At 41.2% G+C, this 14,496-nt stretch overlaps 1 protein-coding gene across 2 annotated transcripts in view; it reads right to left on the bottom strand.

Moving 5' to 3' along the window:
• Positions 1-14,496, bottom strand: part of jade2 (jade family PHD finger 2) — a 157,952-nt gene that overhangs the window by 92,209 nt on the left and 51,247 nt on the right. The window lies entirely within an intron of this gene.

Here is a 14,496-nt window from a genome sequence, read left to right as displayed (position 1 = left end):
TGAATCTCTGAATACTCTCTCCTGAATTTCATCATTATAAGGACAGTGTTATAGTCGTGCAGTTTTCTTAGTTGGGTTCAAAACTTTATGCTTTGACAGTTTGTGAGGAGAATCAGCTGTAAGAGAGTTATTTCTCTCGTACTCTGCAGAACCAAACAGTCCAATAATTGGCTTGAATTCAGAAAATCTCGATGCTCCCAAGAGAATAACATGTCAACCCGACCAGCCAGAGAAAAAGAGGAGGAACAATCTGCTAATAATCCGTTAAAGATCTGCTGTGATGCTTCAGATTTCAAGGAAGATGATATGAATGTGAAACCACAGGAGGCTGTGACTGAACACCGTGGCTTACAGGCTTTTTACTTGTTTGAATATTAACACATTACTCATTATTTTGTGTCTTTTTTTTCCTCAAGGGAGCCCAGGATGTTTACACACCAAGTTTTCTGTTGAACTCATATCAGTTGTTGTGGTTTGTTTGTTATTGTGTGTCTTCCTTTTTCTTCCTGAGAATATGAAACTAATTTCCTCTGGAGGGACAGATGTGATGACCTTGGATATTGTTCTGAGTTTAACCACTGTCGTCACATTTGATTCATGTTTTTACATTCATTTTCAAAGTTAAGCTTGTGAGATACCTTTCTAGACAACTACACACAGGTTTTTATTTAATTAAGAGTTTTAGATTCCATAGAAGTAGGAACTGAACCAGGCCCAGTATCAACTGTATCACCGGAGACACTGTGGGAAACCCCGTGGTCTTTTAAAGTGAGACAAGGAGAGAATGGGGAATATTGGGTGGAAGCAGTGAAGCTTTGGGTATGCACACAAACACACACACACACAGGCATGTCCAAACACACACTCTACACATTAGTACACATGGAGCGTGAGAGGCTACCGCAGCACTCTCACCATACATCATACTCACACACACACACATACACACCGACTCCCACCCTCTTCCTGCATTCCTCTCCTGTCTGACACACTTCCAGTAAGCCCACCAGCACTTCAAAAACAGCCCACCACCAACACCACGAGCAGCCCTCCAGACGTCAGCAGCTGCAGAAAACATCCTCAACTCTGTCGCACACAGAGTCACAAACAACACCACCCCCTTATTAGAGACTTGGGGAAAAACACCCAGCAGGTCCAGTCAATACAATGGCTGGCATATTTGTTTTTGACCTATCAACCACTTCAGCATAGGCTACTATGTATTGGTCTAAACATCAAGTTTGTTTATAGTGCCAGGTTTCTGTTGTTTGATTTTCTCAGAACAGCTTATGTGATTAGTCTACTTACACTTACACAATATAATTAATTTGTTAATTTTAATAGTTTCTTTGGGCACAACAACAAAACACGGCAAAACTGAGTTTCCTCCTATATGAGGCTTTGGACTGTTAGCAATTTAGTTGTTTAGCAATTTAATGACCCATTCAGACCTGTTATAAACCTCTCCTCCTAAGTGATCCAATCTCCTCAACACGTCCTGAGATCCGATCACTCACACCACTTTCAGAGGTGGCCTGGGATGGCCACAATCTTTTTGAATACTATGTAAGTATGTAATAAAAAGTATTGTTATGCTTCTCAGTGTCCATACGCTGAATACTTTGTATTCTATATATGACCAATACATATTGAATTATTTTATTTTTCAAATACAATTTTCGTCATAGTAGATCAATACGCAGCTCATTCATTCATTCAGCCCCACCTGTTGTGACGGGAGACACATTCAAGACAAATCGTAATGTCAGGTGTGAAGAGATAAACTAAGCGCTGAACACTTGAAGATGTCACCTTGGGCTTTAGGAAACTGTGACTAGAATTTCCCACTATCATTACTACCACTATAATTAAAAGACCAGAATATTAAGCCCTATAGCAAATTTGTGGCATTGAGAAAGGTGCCTCCAGTTTCCACTTTATTTCCGAAAATTAAGTATTTTGTTACTGCAGTAGAAAAAGTCACAACTATGTTCTCTACAGCCTTAAACACTAAAAATTCCCCTCGCCTGCTGCTGGGCTGTTTTGATGAGCTTTGTTTTAAATATTTCTTTTTTATTATCAGGACACATTGCTTCAAGTCTGCTCCTCAGAGGTACATTCCCACTTGCTTTAATTCAGTGCCTGAAAGCTTCGATTAAACCCACTCACACCAGGAAAACAGGTTCCAGGCAACATGAGGGAGGAGCAGGGAGACGACTGGGGGTACTACTCTTATTTGCTCAAGCGAAGGCAAACCTCTGTTGTGTGTCCATCAGCCTCTTTCCCTCTCTTTGTGATTCCCTGAAGATCCACAGTTACTGTGCTGCTCCACTCAACCGCCTCATCTACCTGTTTGTTTACTTATTCACCCAGTTCCTCCGCCATCAACATCCCTCCTCCCCGCAGTGTCTCTATCCCTCCCTCTCTGGACAATTCACTCACTTTCCTCTGTTCCTCTATTTTGCCTCTTATTCAGTCATCTTCATCCAAGTTTGGCTTTCTCCCTAAATGTCCCTCCTCACTCCCTCTTTATTTTTGTGTATCACTTTGAAAAGAGATTATGAGACAGGGACAGTTTTTAACATTTGCTACTGTTATAAGGGCAAAAAATGTCTGCAGTCTTGAGAGACAAACAGTAAGACGTCTTGTGTTAACTTCTGCATCGGTGCAATTCATTTTTGCAAAACATTTTAAGCAATGTTTGTAGACACAAGTGTGTGTTTCTGATACAGACATAAGGAATTAAATAGTTCAGATGTCAATAAATACATATTGAAAAAAAGATTGTTGTTAACTGATTTCAAAGAAACTTCACTGAGGTTTGGTATTTTACAGTTTAACCCTAATCACCTATTAATCTATCATTCTTTCTTTTTGTTAAGTTTTACTGTATCATTACTGCACTTGTGGACGAGTTGACATTTGTCTCCTGCCTTTACACTGTGTGACTCAGTTTGAGGCCCCAGGTGCCTCCAGGTTCTACCCTTCTGAACTCCTCTCTACTCCTCACTGAAACGCCTCCTGTCTCCATTTGTGCAGGTCACATGCTACCATTAGTTAGCAACTCAGTACAAATCCAACTGAGGCACAGCTCAGATTTTGACTGCCTTCAATTTGGTCATACAGTGTTAACTCACGTGACTTTTAGTGTAAACCAGAGGATGAGGCGGTTCCTTGAAGTACAGGAAAAGGTGAGCCCTAACTTCACTCAACTCTAAAGACTTCAGTAAGGATAGTAGATATGAATGTTTTCTAAAGTGCCGTTGTCTCTACTTGATTTAGCTGATACTAGACGACTCACTAACTCTTGTAGTGGGCTGTTTAATTGAGTCATTGGGGTTTTGATGACACAGGGTGCATGATGAGTATTCTGGTTAAATCATGGTGGTTGACCATTGATGAGATGATTTTCAAGAAGGTAAAAAACTTGTTATATTACACATCAAGGTTTTCCCCACCACTGTTCAAAGAGAACATATATTTTGATGATGAAAAGTTGCCGTTTCACTCAGCAGTTACTTTCATCACATCTGGTCCCTTTTAACCAAACAGTTGCGAGGGAAACTTTGACCAAAGCCAAAATTCAAAAGGCATAAGTTGCAGATTTGTCTGTTTACTAAGTTACCAAGTTATGATTCTGGAGAAGCGTGCGCTTTTCTTTTTGCAGCATTGTGCCAAGTCAAAAGAGGAGTTGCTTATTAGGTAACAACCTACAATATTTTGGTTTGTCTTTCACATTTGGCTGAAGGCAAAACACAGCAGGAAACTGTGACTGCATGGGAAAAACATTTTCCAGAAAAACTACAAACCCTCTTTTCCGCTGTCAACACTGACATCAGACCACTGTTTCTCTCTGCACAATTCACTTTCTCATGTGAAGGATTTGATATTTAGATTAAAGAAAAGAAAGTCACATCATCAGATATACTTTTGTGTTGTTCCTCAAAGCTGACAGAAAATGTCTTATGTGTCTGTCAACCATCTATTTATCTGTCAGCTTATCTACCGTTTTTGAATCCATCCATCCATCTAAATCCAGGGAGGAGATTTTATATGAGGTCTGGGCCTCAGGGCTCTGCTGGGAGACAAAGCAGCAGTAAACAGTGTTTACTCTCCTGGAGGTGGTTAGATTTAAGTGGCCGGCCTGGGTACGCCAGCCTCCCTGATGTGACCGTTAAAGTCAATGACCTCACCTTGGCAACAAGGCTGAGGGACGAAGAGACAAGAGAGGGAGGTGGGGTTGGAATGAGACACAAACTGGTACAGACAACAAGACGATCTGTTCATGTAAACCCTACCAGTCCTGATGAGGCGTCTTTGAGCAAGGTTAGAGCCGTTTTCCGACGTGACCTATGGTTAAAATCTGGAGAATTGGCTACGGAGTTTACCCGTAGTCTGCCTTTCACACATGCTTAACACAGCTGGAGCTTCTTTTCACAGACCCGTTCACAACAGCATCAAATCCTCCACATTATTGAGGCGAGAGGTGGAGCAGGGGGGGGGCAGCAGACAGAGACAGGAAGCAACGTATTAACTCTGCTGCCGAGATCACATGATCATGTTTACAGCACCCCAACACCGTCTTCAGCTCTTATCAACACAAACTCTCTTGACTTTTTCATTGGTGTCTTTATGTGTATGGCTTTCACAGTGGAGATATTTGTTTTCTTTTTTTCATTTTTACGTCTATCGCGTGGTCTAGCGGGGGTTCCCCTGCTGTGTACTCACATTTACTTTTCCTGAATTTTCTGCTGGCATTGAGTAAGTATTAAAAAAAAGGATATTTGCAACCTCCAAATATTGTTATTTAAAGTTGAACCAAAACCAAGATTGTGTTGGAGGCCAAACATTCAAACTTTTTGAAAAAGGTTTCAAAGTGGCAGCTCACAAACCAATGGGTGGTGTTATAGTGAGTTACCACACGGCTGCAACTGAGTAAAGTCCAATTCATACTCCTACAATCAATGCCACAGATACAGCAAACTATAACCAGACATACAACTCTTTTGAAATGTAACCACACGTTACGATGATGCAAACGGCAACAGACTGGTCTGCTTGGTAACACGTCTACTCCATGTTTTTGTGGCTGGATGAACAGAAAACTCATCCTCCTTCTGCCCCAACAAGTTTTACGGTCACACAGTCTCCAACATCCTCACAGAAAAAAGTTACAGTTGTCTAACATTTATTATCTCCAACTCAAACATGATTCACTCACTTTTGGCCACTTTTTGTTTAAGAGCAGTAGCACTGTAGCATAGAAGCCACACAACTAGCGTTTATTTTGGCAGAAAGTAACAGAGACAGGGCAGCGCACTAGTAGTAATGCTCACGACGGCATAGGCTCTGCAGCAATCTTACGCAGAAGTTCAAACCATGCTTTAGTCAAATTGAGCATGCACACAAACAAACAAAGGGGACCAGTGGAAGTTGTGTGTGCTGTGACTCACCCTCTTTCCGTCTGATTCTTTTACACACACACAGACACAAGTCAAGTGTAACTGGCAGATGGTAGATTGGTAAATGGCGGATGCCGTGGTCCAGATGTTGTCGAGCCCACAGTACAGAAGGCAAAGGACTTTGATGTGCCATACCACAGAGGACCTACTGCAGCTGGATATGTAGATGAGGAGAGTGTGTAAATGAAAAATAAAAGAGAGAATGTCGCAGAGCAAGAGTTGGGTGATATTCCCAAGTGACATGTAGAAGTGTTTCAGAGAAAATACCAGAGGGATCATTCCCATGTATCACACAAACAGAAACATGCACACATTAACGGCACATCCATGAATGTGGGTGCCTAAACACACTCACAGTCTAGACTCCCACACATGGCTCTTGGGTTTACTCACATGACATCCATGTGGGGAACAAAGACACATGCATACACAAGAGTGCGTACACACAAAATCATCCCACACCGAGCCTGGGGGTAGCCTGCAGTAAACACCAACAGCCACACATGCCTAGTTGTGGGCTGGGAATTGCTTTAACACACACACACACACACACACACACACACACACACACACACACACATATCAATCCAGACCAGTTCTCCTCTTCATACTTTCTCTTTACATGCATCAGCTACTCATTGCCTTTTCGGTCAAGCCCCCGAATTAGTTTTTTTGTCGGTGGCACTTAAAAACAGTACCTGGGTTGAATAAAGGTTAAATAAATCAAAACATGCAAAGTGAATCTCTGGGTGGGGAATGTGGAATAGACTCGTGCCAACACATTTAGGTTTTGGCAGGCAGCTTTGCCAGCTCCAATACACACAACTCAGCAGGTTAGAAACTATTGTTAGGAGGTGAAAGGTTTAAATTTCCCAGGTTCCACTTCCCTTGCTGAAGTCAGTCTTTGCCCACAAGCCTCCAGGGGTGAATGGGTTTTTGCTGGAGCCTGACTCATTCCCTGGAACCAGAGAACCAGCTCAGCTCTGGCCAACGCTCAGTCACTGTGGTCAGAGAGTCAGCCTGCCAACCAGGCAGGCAACCACTCACTCAGTCAGCCTGCCAGTCCTGCCTCCACTGTCACTGCAGTGAGGTCAGCCAAACAGCCAGTAAGCCAACCGGTCAGGTAGCTTTACTAAAAATGTGGTCAGGCTTTGTGTTTAATGTTGGATAGCAGCCAGCAGTACAAGAAGAAAGTTCACTGAGACTGCTAGATGTCACTTCATCACAAAGTCATTACAATCAGTCCTTTAGAAAGTCCTTTATGTGATTAATACAGCCCCCGCATAGAGGGAAAATAATTTTGTCCTTATTTTAATTCAACTACCCATTGCTCCCTTGCTCATCCAATCATTCTGTCCGTTGGGGAAATGGCTGTTTTACCAGGCAGCTGACAATCAAGCGACCCAGGCAAGAGGTCACTGTGGTTGTTCAGAAGGTCAGGCAGACAGCAAGAAATGTGGTAAGCAACAGCCCCACTGACCCAGTCAAGCGGTGAAGAAAATCTGTGCTTGGATAATAGCAAAGACTACACAGAGCTTTCACCTCTGGACAGTTTCTCATTAAGTCAAGAAAAAGGATAATTAGCCAGGGAGGCAAACAGTCAAGTCAAGTGGCCAACAGTTCTATCAATGAGGTAGTCAACAAGACAGTTAATCGGTCAGCCTCTCAGCCAATAAGTCAGTCACTATAGGCCTGTCAGCCAACAACTTGGTCAATCACACAGCCATTCAATGACACAATCAACTAGGCATGGTTCAGTCAGAAATGTTGTCTGCATTACGTGCGGTAAACCCTGTGACTTGGTGAACTTATCCAGAAATGTGCATGTATTACTTTATTTGTCATTATGGTTCCCCAACTGCCTCGGGGAGGAAGTTTATAAAGACCCTCTCCCGTAGGAAAGAGATCAAAAGCAATTTTTTCGCTGTAATATATAATTAGTTTTGTCATGGGGACCTACCAGACACAGATGGCAGTAGCCCAGCTTGGCTCTTTAGCCCATACTTTAAGAAATACAATTATGATATTCACTTGCCAACCCATCCAAAAGCAACCAAGTCAGCCTGTGGTCAGAAATACACCCACTGACCCTTCATAGATATGTGGTGATGAGTTGACGGGTCAAGTCAAGCCATCTATCCAAGTCTTTGCTGTAGGTAACAGCATTAGCTCATCTCCTCATCCATCAGGTCAACAGCCAATCAATCTATTCACTCGGCAGTTTCTAGAGTCATTGAAGTCATAGTGTGTACTGATGCGGTCCTTGAGTCAGGAGAGACGTTTTTAGACATGCACCCCACAAAATGTCAGATCCCCATTTTCAGTTTGACTCTCTGAGAAGAAAACGCACGAGGCAGGACAGGACGTATAAATTCCTCTGCTGTTACCACTGTGTTTTTGTTTACAGCATATCAACATCAGCCGTTATCATCAAAAGCTCTCCAATCTAATTGTTTTCCTCTTTTTTTTTTTACAAGAGGGCTGGCAGGAAAAGTTCCAGAAATTATTGGAAGCAACTGCCTTGGACATTTGGGTTCTCACATCGAGCCCCTATCTCAGGAAAGCGTCCCGAATTCAGTGCATGTCTGAAAGCGACAAAGATCGCATCAATCAATCACATTCACTGTTTTAAAACATCTAAGAAAGCAGTTAGCAATTCTGCTCCCTGACGCTATGCCCATAATCACTCCCTGTTTATCAAAGTGCATTGTATTTACTTAACAACATTTTAATTGAAGTTGTACACGAGATGGAGGTCTGGCTACTCAAGATAACAGTTTTTAATCTATCTTGCATTAAATATGAGCCTTTGTGCTTTAGATTCTGGGGAATCAATTTGTTTTATTTCATTGCTCTAAAGGAAAATGTGATGAAAAGATACTCGACTACATTCTCTATTTGACTATTTCAGACGTAAGAGTGATGCAAGTTGCATTTCTGAGTGCCCTAGTAACTGTGCTTCCTTCAGCCAGACATGAATTCATGAATTCATAATAATGCACAGAAAAGTCTTTCATTTATATGTTTCTATTTTTTTTTTTTCAGTTTCATGCATCATACACATGTATAAGCAAACCAAACTGTCCATTGTGCTGCATCAGTCCATCTCGCTAGTGTGAAGAACCACAGTACAACGGTCATCATTAGTGTGTGTGTGTGTGTGTGTGTGTGTGTGTTGTGGGACCATGTGCACCACAAGGCAGATGATGCTGCTCTGACTCATCTTATTTATCTGATGAAGAGCTGTTTGGGAAAGGTCTGAGTGCATCATGGGTGAATTTCAAACGGCTGGTATGGATGCACTGGTACAAACACTAAGACGAGTTGTCCGGCATACAGTTAATAAGAACTTTTAATAATTCACACAATTGCTGCAGTTAGACAGGATAAACCCCTGAGGAGCTTTTTAGTCATATAACCACCACTCTTCCCATTCTCCCCTCCCTGTTCTATGTCTGTCATTGATGTTCTTGCATCAGGGCTTTTGTTGTGGCACTTAACTGGCTATTTGTCTTCATCAGATAAGTAGGAAAGAAAATGTCAAATTGAGTGTTTCTAACAATCTTTCTTACAGACAACAATTTAAGCTTTTGACTGTCTTTCAAGTGTTACACTCATTGTGAAGGACTGTGCAAGGTACTCAAATATATTACTTCAATTTCCACTTGCCAAATTTCCAGTGCCACAGGTACAGACAGGCTGTAATATGTGACTGATATTTCAGTTCAATAAAACTTGAATCAAGAGCAAAAAGCGACTCTTAACTTTTTTTTAAATTCTGCAAAAAATCTGTGATCTTGGGACAGAAACACTGACTGAAGTGTTCATTATTGAGCCGACTGGGATTTAAGTTTTTCACCATATATGTAGTTGACTTGTTTTGTTGATTGTGCTGGTTGCTTGATATGAACTATCAACTTCATCTAGTTTTAGATTTTTTCCGCTGGACTGTTTTGAACAGGTCCTTTTACCTTTTTAATTCGAGTGACTACTTCCAATAGCATTCTTGTTTATAGTGGCTCCTATCAGTTAAGATATTTCACATTAAACTATAAGAATGTGTCACGTGCCATGTCTGTTCAGGCTGATTTTTGGGTTATGGCAGTTCACTGACACATCTGTAAGAGGTCAAAGAAAGTATTCCCTCAAACAGATCATGAAAATAAGATCAGATTCTGTTCTCAGCCAGCATTCCACTTACACACTAATGAGCTAACTTGTGGCTTCCTGTGTCCCATAAATGCTTTCGATAATGTTAAAAATTCCAAATATCTATTTTAGAAAAAACATTATTCTACTGTAAATATAAAGAAGAGCCTTGGAGGAGAAATCACAACCAGCAATAAATGAAAATGTCAAGGTACAGTTTTCACATATTAAATATCACTGAAGCTTTGCAATATGTGACATTTATCTCTGCAGATATCAATCCCCATCCCTCTATCTGTCTTACTGACCTGTGACTCTCTTCAATCCATTACAGTTTCAGCACAGAAATCATGGCTTTCCTTTTCAGATGATTTACTCATACAACGTGAGGTGGAATTTAACAACATATCTTAAGTCACACAGTGTATGCACAGCTTTAATTTCAGGTTAAGGTAACAGTTGGACCTAGGAATTTAGTTGTGATGGTTGAGGTTAGGGTATTGGGCCAGGGAGTGTCCTCCCAAAGATGTGAGTGTGTTTGAGTCTATGTTGTATTTGTATATATACACAGAAACTGTCTGTTTAATCAGTAAGAACCCATGATTTAACTTATTGTATTTTCGTCTGTAGGAATCTGTTGAAATTGTGTTGGCTGGCACTTCCTGCTGTAGCTGCACCTGAATGCAAAGCTTGACATGTGTGCATCTCTGAAATCCTCATTACAACTCAATCAGTTTTACTGGGGAACGTCCAGAACAATTAAAATTTCTAATTCAGTCTGAACCTGCCGAGCACATGAAGTCGTACAACTCCAAAATGAACATCTTACTGACTGTTTTTTCAGCAGCACTGACCTGACATCTCTGTGATGTAATAATGTTCAGTACTTTGGCAGCTGTCAGCTTGTAATAACACATGTAGACTAATAAGTCAAAATTGGCTTCAAATTTGACTGCCCCTGTCCGTCAGTGTGTGTTTGATGGAGTTGTTAAATTTTCTATGCAAACATGTTCAGAGTATGGGTACAAACATTTAACAAAGCTGTAGGCGGCATTTTAAACATATGGGGCCAAATAAGTGCTGGCATGTGATACAGGAACAGGTTTAAAGAGACAGAATCTATACTAGTTTTCCTCTTGGTGTCATGTTCTATGTGCAGATGGTTCATGGCAGAATAAACCCAAACCATGTATTTGTATTATCATGAGTTGTAATTGCAGTAGTTGCCTTAACAAGCATGTTCATCCACTGTCAGTGTTTACATCCCTCTCTGAACAAGGCTTTAAACTTGTTGACTGGAGGTTTTACATAACATCCAAGTCGGCCTGACCTAGGTTTTGAATATGATCACAGCTGCTGGAAACATGACCTAAAGATTTTCATTCACTGGGGACTTGACTTGACTTGACTTTACTTTAGAGCCTGACTGATTTAGCCTTTCACAGATGTACCGCTATCAGCGCTAATGTCTGCTGATATGCACCGATATGAAAACTTTCATCGTATGGAATAAACTAAAAATATATATATATATATTATGTGCATTTATGTTTAGATTTTACCTAAAATGTTTTATATATTTGATTGTATTTGTGTTTTCTTTAAAAAAAATGTACTGGCCAATTTATTGTTATTGGTAATTTTTTCTTCCTAATGTTGGCAGTTGCATCAGCCCCGAAATTCTATATCAGTCGGGCTCTACTTTACAGAACTCTGATGTTTGTAATCCAATCAATAACTTTAAATATTTCAAGTCTGTTGTTTACTTGTAGGTCGACCGAGCGGTTGAGCGAGGATCCAAAAAAGCACTGCTTGTAAAATCTGCACAATCAATCTTTTTGTCCAACAGAACATGAACCACATGGATAAGGAGTCTCTCCATGTGACTCTCCCTGTGGCCGCAGCTTTACACGCCATTTAAAAAAGAGCCTGCGTGTTCAGCCAAACCACAAACAACAGCTTTACACTCACCGACTCGGCCACCAGTCCGAGGGGTAAGAAATAAAACGATAAATAAAACAACCACTATCTCCTTTCTTTTATTTTGTGAAAAGGCAGAGATCTTCTCATGTGTATGTGTAATTATTTCCCTCTCTGGCTCGGCGTTGTCACTGGGGACTAAGGCTGTAGAGCCGCTGCCAAAGCCCCATTCACTGTCTGCACATAGCTAGTGTTACGCAACGGCTAATTACTTCCACTCGGCCCCGAACAAAACCGTGGAGAGGAAGAGGGAGAGAGAAAGGAGCAGAGCAGAAAGAAAGTCATAAAATGAAATAGACAGAGGGAGGGAGGGAGGGAGGGAGGGCCAGACGAGAGGACAAGCAAGAGGAAAGTCAAAGAGAGAAAGAGAGAAATTATAAGGCAGGGGAAGGAAAGGTAGGATGTACAGAAACAAGTGCTGAGAAAACAGGGATAGGAGTGGATGAGAAGAAGAGGAGAGAAAGAACAAAAACAAAGGGAACATAGGACAGGGAGACAAGACCATCTCTCTCCTCTCTATGCAACCCCTCGTGTGTGTTTTGGTGAGGGAAGTTGCAAAAAATAAATAAATAAATAAAAATACATCAAACCATGACGACCTCTTCACCACCCGCCACAACAGTTTTACAAAAAAAATCTTGTAGCAGCCAGATATGGTCCAAGGAGAGAGGCGAACGTGGAAGAGGAGTGTTGTCAAAGCCAGACGGGGCCCGCAGCCCTTTTTCCTCTCCAACAATTTTTGGAGATGATGTCATTATTCATGAAAAAAAAATGTAAAAAAATAGAAAAATGAAAATGTTTCTGCGCCTCTGGCCTGACGAGAGTGAAAGGAGGAGGGAAAGGTGGGAGGGGCAGGAGGGAAGGCAGGGAGGGGGAGAGATGTAGAGATGAAGACGTTGAAGAGAGAGGGACTAAAAAAAAAAGATAAAACAGCGTTGGATGAGGATGGAAATAGTTAAGAGATAAAGGGAAAAAGAGGGAAGAGAGGGAAAACTACAGCAATTCTCAAAAATTGCTTTAACCCTTTGAAAACTTCACTTAACCGAACACATTTTCAGTAACTGTATCAATTGTTAAGGTTTATTGACTTGCAAAACCTTTTAGCTTTGGGTTGTGCATACTTTACAGATATGAGGCTTGACCCTTCACCAACTGTCCAATACAGAGAGTGAGTGGATGGAAGATTTCATTAAAATCCCTAAATTTGGTGTTTTTGACATCAACAACCTCTATCGATCATTGTTCTTCTAAAGCGAAAATGGCCAAATTTGTGCCACCTTGGTATTTCTTTCTTATCAATCCTTTTTCTTTACCTATAACGCTGAAAAAGGCATAATTTCCTGCGAGAGAAAAGGTTTTCTCTCGCGATCGCAGAAACTTGTATGGGTAAAAACCAAGGAGGTGTCAAGCATCGCTGGTGATTTCCCCCTGAATGTATCAGGATGAGGAGAGGAAGAAAAAGAGCCGCGTCGAGATGACAGACGAGGAAAAAGACGAACAAACCCCTGTCAGAGACTCTGACAGAGACCATCAGCTCCGTCACACTTAGATTAACCCTCTTCTCCTCTATCTCCTCATGTATCCATCATCACTCCATTTCAACATCACTGTATATCACTTCATCATTCTGTCACATATGAGATAGTAGATAACCCCCTTTCATCCATTTATCCAGGCCTATCAGTGCCATTTCTCTTTCTCTCCAATCTGCTCGTTCATCTCTCTGCCTTCAGACTGATAATTCTCTTAACTACTGTTTGTGTGTGTGTGTGCACATCACATGTGTCTATTGGGAAAAATATCATTAAACAATATGAACAGCAGGAGTGACACATTTATCCTTTCAGAACCATTTCAAAGACCCCATTTCTTTTTGTTGCATTTCCTTCATCTTCTGCCCCCATTTACACCCTGAGGACATTTTTCATTTTTTGTTTTCCTATTGTAAAAATTCAATTTCTCTTTTCAAGTGAAATTAATTATGCAAACCTATTCTGAAGTCAAAGATTCATTTCAGACACTCTGGTTTCGTTGTAGAATAGTTTATTGTATGTTAATCACTTTTTAATCATATTTAATTGATTAAAATGTTTTTTTTAAACACAGTATTTCTTTTCTAATCTAGTCCTTTAACTCAAAGTAGGGAAGACAAATAGCACAGAAGACCTCCAGCATATGTGGATTCATGCCTCTAACAGCCATTACCAGGCAGTCTGAGCATTCTCATTAGTTCCAAGAGAGCCAAACCAACTGTACGGGTATGTCAAGCAGCTGCAGAGATAGAGAGACACTATAACATGCAGGGAGAGAGAAGACAGACTAATCTACAGTATGAGAATGTAAGTGGGTCGAAGTGCATGCCTGCACACATCTGCCTACCAGCTTGATTCTGTGTGTGTGTGTGTGTGTGTGTGTGTGTGTGTGTGTGTGTGTGTGTGTGTGTGTGTGTGTGTGTGTGTGTGTGTGTGTCCAAACATCTTCAAAGCGCAGCTTGTGGGTTAAGACTTGGTTTTAAGGTTCAGGTTGTATTTAGGTTTAGTTTTGATCGTTGTGGTATATCAAAGATTGTAGTGTGTGTGTGTGTGTGTGTGTGTGGGGGAGGTTTGTGTCCAAGGAAGGGCAGCGTCAAATTTGGAGCGATTTGGACAAACAATATGTTCAATATTAAGAAACTTTAAATAAACATGTGACCAGTGCTCTGCAGCAGTGGTTGCTGGGACTCAGCAACACAAGTGAACAACAGTGAACAGCTCTTTGTGCAGTAGCGGTGGCTTCAGGGTTCCTTTCCACGGCTCAATTACTGCAAGTCACTTTTACAGTTTCAGAAAGAAAGCTGCAACCAGTGTCACCACAGGCCAAACAAACAGCCCATTCCAAACAGGCAGAGTTAGAACGAACACTGCAC

This window comes from Paralichthys olivaceus, chromosome 15 (genome assembly GCF_024713975.1).
Source record: "Paralichthys olivaceus isolate ysfri-2021 chromosome 15, ASM2471397v2, whole genome shotgun sequence".
NCBI classification, from domain to species: Eukaryota; Metazoa; Chordata; class Actinopteri; order Pleuronectiformes; family Paralichthyidae; genus Paralichthys; species Paralichthys olivaceus.
Note: the sequence above shows the minus strand (reverse complement) of the source record. Positions and strands in the feature narration are given on the sequence as shown.